Source organism: Schistocerca serialis, chromosome 4 (genome assembly GCF_023864345.2).
Source record: "Schistocerca serialis cubense isolate TAMUIC-IGC-003099 chromosome 4, iqSchSeri2.2, whole genome shotgun sequence".
NCBI classification, from domain to species: Eukaryota; Metazoa; Arthropoda; class Insecta; order Orthoptera; family Acrididae; genus Schistocerca; species Schistocerca serialis.
In genome coordinates, this window is record NC_064641.1 from 259,628,696 (window position 1) to 259,639,849 (window position 11,154).

Genomic DNA, 11,154 nt, shown 5'->3' on the forward strand with positions numbered 1-11,154 from the left:
AGGTCCCTAGTGTTTGTTCAACATCAGCACAAAAAAGTCGTTCCTTCATTTGGGGTGAAACTGACATGCAGACGTGCAGTCGAGATGACACTTAAATGGATTTTGGAACGACAATGCTAGACAATAAGGCAATTTCCAGATGTAAACAGTAGTAGCAACCTAGACCAGTAAACCTAATAAGATAACGTCAAAACCTACCTCATTGTTTGATTTAATCTTCGCGAATATTTCTTTTGCATGCTGTGTATGATATGGTTTACCACTCACTCTTAAGTCACAGTTACGATTTCTTTTAAAGTTACCAGTTTTTATGTTTCTTTTGCTCTCTGAATTATTGATTGTTTTCCCTGTCCATTGTACCGCCGATGAAGAAACGCAAGAGACAGGCTACAAAACGGCAGGATCAAGCGGAACTGTATAATCTCTATCTCCAGTATAGCCAACGTGTGTAACACATTCTGCACTTGCCTTCCAAAATTCTCTGAAGTTTTTCTGCGAAACTTGGCACGACTAGCACTCTTCGAAGAAAGGATACTGCGACGACTTGGCTTAGCCACAGCCTGGGGGATGTTTCCAGAATGAAATTTTCACTCCGCAGAGGAGTGTGCTCTGATACCAAACTCCCTGGTAGATTAAAAGTGTATGTCGGACCGAGCCTCGAACTTGAGACCTTTGCCTTTCGAGAGAAAGTGCTCTATCGACCTTTTTTTTCAGGATCTTTTAGAAAACGTAAGGTGAAAAAAATGGAAGGATATAGATGCGAAATTTTTACCTTTTGCATCACAGCTCACCGACACTATCAGTAAGTGCTCTACCGACTTCCTTCTTCAACCAACTGATTGCGAGAACGCTCATGACCAGATTATCAGTTACGATTACGCAGTAGTGCACTTTAGGTGTATTTTTTATTTTGTATCACGAGGAAAATAACTATAAATATGTTATATGTACTTATTTGATTATTAATCACACCTCTCTATGTTTTACTTCGAAAAAAGGCAAATAAACGTATTACGATTATCAGAATATTACCAGATACACCGAAAAAAATATCTAACGAATAAAAGGCCACGACCAGCAATCGAACACGGACCAGCGGTTTGACAGACTAACTCTTTGACCCCTTTTTCATAAAAGAACCTATTCATGAATTTATTATTATTTTCACTTTACCCTTTTCTACGTTCTGGCAGTTTGCAAACTGTATAAAGAAAACGAGAAAAGAAATATTACGAACCACAACTTTCTTCGCGATATCCGAACGCGGTCTTGAGCAGCGAGCGCATCATTAAGCTAGCGCGTTACCGCTTTTTCCCTAAAGAACCGAATGAATAAAAACCACAACCAAGAATAGAACAAGGGCCAGCAGTTTGGAAGTCTAACGTCTCGACTGCTTTTTTTTTTTTTTTTTTAACTAGACCAACAGGGCCACAAAAATGAAATGAATTACGAAACAATATGCCTGGAAAGGCGCCATGACTGAAAAGCCACAAACACCGAGTAACAAACGATATCTTGACGACGAAATACAAGGTTCAACATATTGGCATTGCAGGCACAAAAATTTACAATATGCAGTGAGCGTATATTGGCGGAAAACGTATTACCCCCTCCATCAACAATGTAATGAACATATTGGCGCAACAGTCATGCAGTTATACACTCCTGGAAATGGAAAAAAGAACACATTGACACCGGTGTGTCAGACCCACCATACTTGCTCCGGACACTGCGAGAGGGCTGTACAAGCAATGATCACACGCACGGCACAGCGGACACACCAGGAACCGCGGTGTTGGCCGTCGAATGGCGCTAGCTCCGCAGCATTTGTGCACCGCCGCCGTCAGTGTCAGCCAGTTTGCCGTGGCATACGGAGCTCCATCGCAGTCTTTAACACTGGTAGCATGCCGCGACAGCGTGGACGTGAACCGTATGTGCAGTTGACGGACTTTGAGCGAGGGCGTATAGTGGGCATGCGGGAGGCCGGGTGGACGTACCGCCGAATTGCTGAACACGTGGGGTGTCAGGTCTCCACAGTACATCGATGTTGTCGCCAGTGGTCGGCGGAAGGTGCACGTGCCCGTCGACCTGGGACCGGACCGCAGCGACGCACGGATGCACGCCAAGACCGTAGGATCCTACGCAGTGCCGTAGGGGACCGCACCGCCACTTCCCAGCAAATTAGGGACACTGTTGCTCCTGGGGTATCGGCGAGGACAATTCGCAACCGTCTCCATGAAGCTGGGCTACGGTCCCGCACACCGTTAGGCCGTCTTCCGCTCACGCCCCAACATCGTGCAGCCTGCCTCCAGTGGTGTCGCGACAGGCGTGAATGGAGGGACGAATGGAGACGTGTCGTCTTCAGCGATGAGAGTCGCTTCTGCCTTGGTGCCAATGATGGTCCTATGCGTGTTTGGTGCCGTGCAGGTGAGCGCCACAATCAGGACTGCATACGACCGAGGCACACAGGGCCAACACCCGGCATCATGGTGTGGGGAGCGATCTCCTACACTGGCCGTACACCACTGGTGATCGTCGAGGGGACACTGGATAGTGCACGGTACATCCAAACCGTCATCGAACCCATCGTTCTACCATTCCTAGACCGGCAAGGGAACTTGCTGTTCCAACAGGACAATGCACGTCCGCATGTATCCCGTGCCACCCAACGTGCTCTAGAAGGTGTACGTCAACTACCCTGGCCAGCAAGATCTCCGGATCTGTCCCCCATTGAGCATGTTTGGGACTGGATGAAGCGTCGTCTCCCGCGGTCTGCACGTCCAGCACGAACGCTGGTCCAACTGAGGCGCCAGGGGGAAATGGCATGGCAAGCCGTTCCACAGGACTACATCCAGCATCTCTACGATCGTCTCCATGGGAGAATAGCAGCCTGCATTGCTGCGAAAGGTGGATATACACTGTACTAGTGCCGACATTGTGCATGCTCTGTTGCCTGTGTCTATGTGCCTGTGGTTCTGTCAGTGTGATCATGTGATGTATTTGACCCCAGGAATGTGTCAATAAAGTTTCCCCTTCCTGGGACAATGAATTCACGGTGTTCGTATTTCAATTTCCAGGAGTGTATTTGACTTCGTAAAGTAGAAGGAGTCCGGACGCAACAGGATATCAACCGAAAAGGCAGTCTCAATCGATGGAGTTGGGAACGCTAATTGTCTTTTAAGCCAGTGCCAGTTCGCTCCATGCCCCTGACAAGTATATCTTCCGTAGTGGTGTGTCTATGGAGGGACAGTGACTGCTCTGATCCGTGACGCTAAGCCCAATACGAAGTAGGCGCTCGTTGATGGATAACAGGTTGCGGACCACTACACACCATGAGGAAGCCACCGTCATTGATAGAACAGGAAAGCTAATAAGAGATCAAACCACACCGTCTTCCAAGAAGATTGCGGCGATGCTCGTTCAGTAGTTGCCCTACAGTCAGTCCCTCCCCCGGGCATTAACAACAATTTGGTGGTGAGAAGCGGTCGCTGTAGTATATTAGACCGCAAGTAGCTGACAGCAATACAAAATTCACAGACAAGATACCGACCTAACAGTCCACGTACGACTCACGAGCAGTCCTCACAGCATTGCTTCCGCCAGTACCTCATCTCCTGCCTTCAAACTTCACAGAAGTTCTCCTGCGAAACTTACGGGACACATGGCTAAGCCGCAGCTTCATGTACGTTTTCGGAACGAAATTTTCACCCTGTAGCAGAGTGTGCGCTCATATGAAACTTCCTAGCAGATTAAAAGTGTGTGCAAAGGTCCCGCGTTCGGGTCTCGGTCCGGCACACACTTTTAATCTGCCAATAAGTTTCCTGTCAACCTGACCGGGACACACAGTTTTAATCTTCCAGGAAGTTTCATGTCAGCGCACACTTCACTACAAAGTGAAAATTCATTCTAGGCTTACGGATATGTTTGTAAATCTTCTGGTAGGCGTCAACAAAATTGACCTTTATTTTTATATTTTCATCAGAAGACTGAAGGCATACGTCTTTTGATATAGCTCCAAATATGTTGCACAAACATTTGTGATGTAATCATGATGATTGCCTTTCCTGTTCGGTATCGAGGCAGTAGCGCTGGGTCTTCCCCTGTCAGATAGTTTCAAAAAAGGTGGACCTTTATCCCGATAAAAGCTACAGCAGTTTAGATGCATGCGACCTTCTGTTCGTCAGTCAGTTTGTGCGGAAGAAATCAGGAGCACTCAAATGTTAGCAAATGAGGGCATTAAAAGTGTACTTAGTAATTTCCAATTCGCGAGAATGCCATTTTCAGAAATTGTCACTATTTGTTTCCTGCACCTGTCGTCCTTGCGCGATATATTCTGCCTTCTTTTAATTTTTCTTTAGCCATACCATTCTTTAATTGACGGGGTCTCAGACATACGGTGCTATTCCAGGCGTTTGTTGAAGATATATGACACATGCAGTTGAAACCTAAAGTTTTCTACGAATATTCTGGTTCTACATAGGACACCTATATAACACACACGTGCACTTGAAGAGGGACATTAAGCCTTGACAGCGGTTTTACGATGGAGTAGTGGCTCTCGGTTACTCGAGTTCACGAGGCTGGCTGTTCTCCAGTTTTACTGACGGTTAAGCTAAGCCTCGCCTATCAGCTACAATTTTATTCCTGAAAAGGTCTGAACCAACAGTAATCGCATTTCCTTTTCAAGCTTTCTGCGCAAATGATTGATACTCTAGAACTCTAGAATTCGAAAGAAAAAAAGTCATTAGCGTTGACGCATAACCGAAGATTAATTGTGGGAAAGGTAATCGACCATACTCTTCTGAAGCAGGCATCCCAGAATTCGCCTTAAGAGATTGAGGAAAACCACGGAAAACAAATGGTGATCACTGGACGGAGACTTGAATCTCCGTCGTCCCGTCTCCTTAACCAATATGCGCACTCGCTCGGCATCAGAGCTGATCAAGGCACAATAGCAGAAGAGGAAACTGGACTTATTTGAATTGCTGTATTGAAGAAGACATTAGAAATTTACGTGAACTCTTAAATTGTTAAATGAAGGAGCAGTAGAGGGAACGAGACAAGAAACCCACGGATAGCAGTAACCAGAAGAAGGAATGTGAAGTGAGTCATAGAGATAAATTGTTAACTTAGATTTGGAAGGAGCAATAGAGGGAGAAATCAGTAGGCCATACGAAAGATTCGCACGTATAGAATGTCGAGTGACTCAACAAATGGACGTGGGAAGATTAATGCAAGGGTACTGAATGCCTGTCGAGCATTTCGAACATAAAAAGATAAATTATTTTGAGGAGGCGATCACATACAGGTTCTATAAATTTTGTGAAAATTATGGTTTGCACACCGCTGTATTCTCAATTTGTTACACAACCAGTTTCCGTCAGAAACGGATTATCCTCATGGTAAATGCGACATTATTAATCAGATGCATGGCAAGTCGTAAGCACGTGGCAACACTGAGCAGTCACGTTACCTAATGTGTGTTGTGTGTACTCAAGTACTATAGATCCATTTAATATGTTAGTTTATAACATGATGCTTGTTAATAGTTACGATTTGTCATACGTATGATTAACGATATCACATTATATCTAAGGTTGGTCCGTTTTGGACAGAAACTGGTATTTTAATAAAGTAACGATACAGTTGTGCGCAAATAGTAATTTTCCAAACGGATAAGGAAGTCAGTGGACAAAGAGTTAAATAACACTTGGATATACCAATGGACAAAGATAGACAGCTGTAATAAATGTGCCTACGGATACAGTCGATCAGCCGGCCTCTGTGACCGCGCGGTTCTAGGCGCTTCAGTCCGGAACCGCGCTGCTGCCACGGTCGCAGGTTCCAATCCTGCCTCTGGCATGGATGTGTGTGATATCCTTAGGTTAGTTACGTTTAAGTAGTTCTAAGTCTAGGAGACTGATGACCTCAGATCTTAAGTCCCATAGCGCTTAGAGCCATTTGATCCATTTTGATACTGTCGATCGCTTTAGTACTTTACGACAAATGTTTATTGTATAGCTTTTTGGGTCAAATGCAATTGACGGAAGCCGACAGAAAAATCAGTTTCACCCCAATAACCAGTCTAATAGACTGAAAATCAACCTTAGGAAGTTGTGCAATGATCTGGTCATAATAAATATCTGTAACTGTCGTACCTCTATGGATAATTCTCAAGTTAAAAAAAGTAACGCTGACATCTGTCTGGTGATTGAGATGAAAAGCCTACAGCGTTTCACAATTTACAGGATTTGTTGCTTCAGACCTCTGGAGGATACTACTGAGCGCCCTGCTGGGACAAAGGAATGGCTCTGAGACATTGTCCGCCCCGATAGCTGAGTGGTCAGCGCGGCGGTCTGTCACGCCAAGGGGGCCGGGTTCGGTTCCCGGCTCTGTCGGAGATTTTCTCCGCTCAGGGACTGGGCGTTGTGTTGCCCTCATTATCATTTCATCATCATCAGTGGAAGGCAACGGGAAACCACGACTGGAATCACTTCCCTAAACGCTCATGCGGTGGACCTCTCTGACGAAACTTCCCCCACGACAAGTCCTGCTGTAAGGCAGAACACAAAGTTTCTTTTTCTGACACATTTCGAGTTTGAAAGTAGCCGAAATCAAGTAGGTGGGCAAGAATCACTGACATAAGAGTCAGACGGGCCAGCGAACACGAAGCGCCTTGTTCCTAAGGATTTGGGGCAGCGATCTCGGTCCTGATTGCCTCCGGGCAACCGAGCTAATCTGGATGTTCGCGGTCGTGACCGAAGCATCGGCGACGGTGGTGTGTTTACTGTTTAACGGGAGCTGCTCACTAACTGAACAATGCCTCTAGGCTGCCCGGGAACGCAGAGCCGTTTTCATTCAGCTTCTTTACGGACACGCTAGCGATTGTTTTGAGCCATTTACCCCGACTGTGTGGGAGGAGTCCTTTATTCGCAAAACTGTGGTGGGCCACCACCAGGGCACATTCACCTGGCAAGTGAAGCCGTAGCACAGAGGGCAGAAGATACGAATTCTACACGCATGCGCTGCTCTTCCACCAATGCCTCGCCTGTCTTGAAGCCCATTTTACAAGGGGGACTTTTGTGGCCAAAATCGATTCCTCGTTTTGGGCGCACGTCACGTACTTGCGTGTAAATCAGCAGCCAACTGCGTCAATAGTGTATCAGCTGCGTAACTGATCTATTGGCTGCGCTGAGCGTAGAGTTCTAAACTCTCGAGTATGCTACAGACTGCAGACGCGCATGCGCAGAGGACTGTGGCGCCGTCTGCCAACATAGGAATTAAATCTGTTCTCATTGAGCTTTCGCCTATTATACGATGGACATTCAGTAAGTAATGCAGCACATTTTTACTGCATCCGTCTTGAGAGAATCCAGTAACTGGATACGAGTAAATGTTTTACATAATTCTCATTTATTGCCCCCTCTCAGCTACATACTTTTTTAATTCCATGATATGTTTCGATCAGTCTGGCACATCTTCAGATCTAAAACAAAGTAAAACTAAATTTGTACCATTTAATATATTACAATAGTAGAAAAGAAAATAACTGTATATAACTGTAGAATTAGCCTAACAATTGCATCAGCAACCTGTCTTGTCTATTCAGAACAAAATATTGGAGTACTGTATTTTTCAACTGCTCTCAGTATTTTAAATGGGTGGATGTTAGAGGTAGTAGGGTAGGAGGCTGGAGGGGAAATGGAATGAGGCTGATTGCAGCGAGGGAAAGGAAGCAGGGAAGGAGTGTTAGGGATCTCATGATTTTAAAAAGAATGATCGTGTTCAAATTATGGAACGTATAATTATAGAAAAATTCCTACTGAAACACTAATAGCGTAGAACAATGCGTATGTACAATTTAAACACTATAAAATTGTGAAAATTTAAAATGAAGGGAGGGAGAGGATTAAGAGGGGACAAAGAAAGCAAAGGAGTGGCAGGGGGAGGGAGGGATAGTGGCTATTGGTTCAACAAGATATATTCTTACGCCAAAATTGCAAAAAGTCGATAATATGAATAAGCTACTGTAAATATACCAGAATAGATGCGTGAAACTTTAGAAATAGTAATTTTAAAAGTGAAAATAAGGTCGCGAAAACCGAATAAGTATCTGAAGATGTTCAAAGTATGAAACTTAGGAAGTGCACTGAAGAACCGGAGAAATTAATACACCTGCTTAATATCGTGTAGCGACCCCCCGAGCACGCAGAAATGTCGCAACTCGATGTGGCATGGACTAATGTCTGAAGTAGTGCTGGAGGAGGGAATTGACACCATGAATCCTGCAGGGCTGTCCATAAATCCGTAAGAGTACGAGGGGGTTGAGATCTCTTCCGAACAGCACGTAGCAAGGCATCCCACATATGCTCAATAGCGTTCATGTCTGGAGAGTTTGGTGACCAACGGAAGTGTTTAAACTCGGAAGAGTGCTACACTTGTCAGCCCAGCATTGAAATCTGCAGCAATTTGCGGAAGGGTTGCACTTCTGTCACGTTGAACGATTCTCTTCAGTCGTCGGTGATCGCGTTCTTGCAGGATCTTGCGATGTCGGAGATTTAATGTTTTACCGGATTCCTGATATTCACGGTACACTCGTGGAATGATCCCCACTTCATCGCTACCTCGGAGATGCTAAGTCCCATCACTCGTACGCAAACTGTAATACCACATTCGAAGTCACTTAAATCTTTGTAACTTGACAATGAAGCAGCAGCAAGTCATCCAACAACTGCACCAGACACTTGTTGGCTTATATAGGCGTTGCTGACCGCAGCGCCGTATTCTGTTTTTTTCTTTCCTTTATTGTATTATTGTATTTCGATCTCGCCACCCCCCCCCCCCCTAGTGGGGGGGTGGAGCTAGCAGCAGCGTAATACGCCACTCTGCAGCCCACAGATAAAGTTAAAAAAAACATAATGAAGAGATATAACAATAAAAAGAGGTGATAAAACAGTGACTGTTTAAAACCGGTACATGGCGAAGAAGTTGTGAAGAAAGCATAAAAACAAAGGGGTCAGTGATGCTGATTAAAAGACACTTAGAAAATAGACAGGCACAATTACAAGACACGGCGACATTCTGGTTTCTGTTGGCAGCACTTTAAAAAGGGGACGCACAACACTGATTACTCATGGAATACACTGCACTATAGAGTACGAAGGCATGTGAGAATGGCGGGGGGGGGGGGGGCGGATAGATGAGGGGAAGGGGGGGAAGGGGGGAAGAGAGGAAAAGCAAAAAAAAGGAGGGGAAGCCGATGGAGGGAGAGGGCACAGAAAAAGGAGGGGAGCTGCCTGTTTACATGTCTCTGTATTTGAATATGCATGTCTATACCAGTTTCTCTGGTGCTTCGGTATATAAAGTCATACGTTCTTACTCTGAAAGCATAAAAAATAAAATTGTATAAGGATTTTTCATTAATATAATGAAAATATCTTAATAATCACCACATTTTTTTCTCGGCAAATTTCGGTTGAAAAAATGCGGAGTTTGTTGTGGGACATCGTGAAATATTCCCGCTTCACCCTCTGTAGTTTCATGAAGTTCAGACAGATAGAGCCACTATACATTGATGTGTTGACAAATGTGCCAACACCTTGTAGATAGAGGAGGCCGAAATGCACGCTATCTAACGCAGACGGGCGTGAATTCTGGAACAGGATAAGTAGTGAATGATAATAAGAAAAGTATGCAGCTCCTCGAATACTTAACTTTTAATTATCCTTGTTGGTTTACAACGTTCTTGATGAGACATTTCATACGATAACTATCAAACTATGTAAGGCTAATGGCGCCTTGCTAGGTCGTAGCCATGGAATTAGCTGAAGGCTATTCTAACTATCTGCTCGGCTAATGAGCGATGCTTCGTCCGTGTAGTCGCTAGCAATGTCGTCCGTACAACTGGGGCGAGTGCTCGTCCATATCTCGGGACCTGCCTTGTGGTGGCGCTCGGTCTGCGATCACACAGTGGCGACACGCGGGTCCGACATGTACTAAATGGACCGCGGCCGATTTAAGCTACCACCTAGCAAGTGTGGTGTCTGGCGGTGACACCACATACATAGTCTTCAAAATGTCGTCTGTAACGGAGATGACTTCGAAGAAGAGAGCTGACATTCAGTTTCTTTTAGCGGAAAACCAGAGCATTGCAGATATTCATAGGCACTTGCAGAATGTCTACGGAGATTTGGCGATGAACAAAAACACGGTGAGTCGTTGGGCGAGTCATGTGTCATAATGGCAATAAGGTTGCGCAAACCTGCCCAATCTCCCACGTGCCACCCGGCCGCACATAGCTGTGACTCTTTCTATGTTTGAACGTACGGACACTCTCTTTTGAGGTGATGGACAGATTATAATCGAACAACTCGCTGCACAACTGGACGTCTCTGTTCTGAGGCACTCGTCCAACAGCTGGGGTACTCAAAGACGTGTGCCCGCTGAGTTCCTCGCCGCATGACAAAATATCACAAAGAGCAACGAAGGACATCTGTGTGGAATTACTTGAGCCTTACGAAGCTGATCGTGATAATTTTTTGTAGAACATCGACACAGGCGATAAAACATGGGTTCATCACTTACAACAGGAAACAAAATGGCAGTCCATGGAGTGGCCCCACACCACCTCTCCTTCGAAAAAAAGTTCAAAGCCGCAAGCTCAGCCGGTAATGTCATGGCGACTGTCTTCTGGGACTCTGGAGGGGTTGTTCTCAACACGGGAGTGTATTGTGCTACCCTCAGGAAATTCAAGGAACGTGTTCGTCAGCACAACAATGCGATCTATCTTCTCCTTCTCCATGACGACGCAAGGCCTCACACAAGTCAGCGCAGTCGAGAGGAGTTCGCGAAACTTCCTGATCCACGATACAGCCCGGATCTCGAACCTTCTGACTTACATGTCTTTGGCCCAATAAAGGATGCACTACACGGGAAGCAGTACGTCGATAATGGGGAAGCTGCTGGTGTAGCAAGACGGCGCCGACGTCGTCCAGTATGTTGTTACCATACAGGCCCTCCCAGCAAGGTGGGGTAACGCTGTCGCGTTGAATGGAGATTATGTTGAAAAATAGGGTTTCGTAGCCAAACGACTGGGGAATAATATTCTGCATTGGAGTCCTAGGCGCTTCTAGGCGGTTCTAGGAGCTTCAGTCC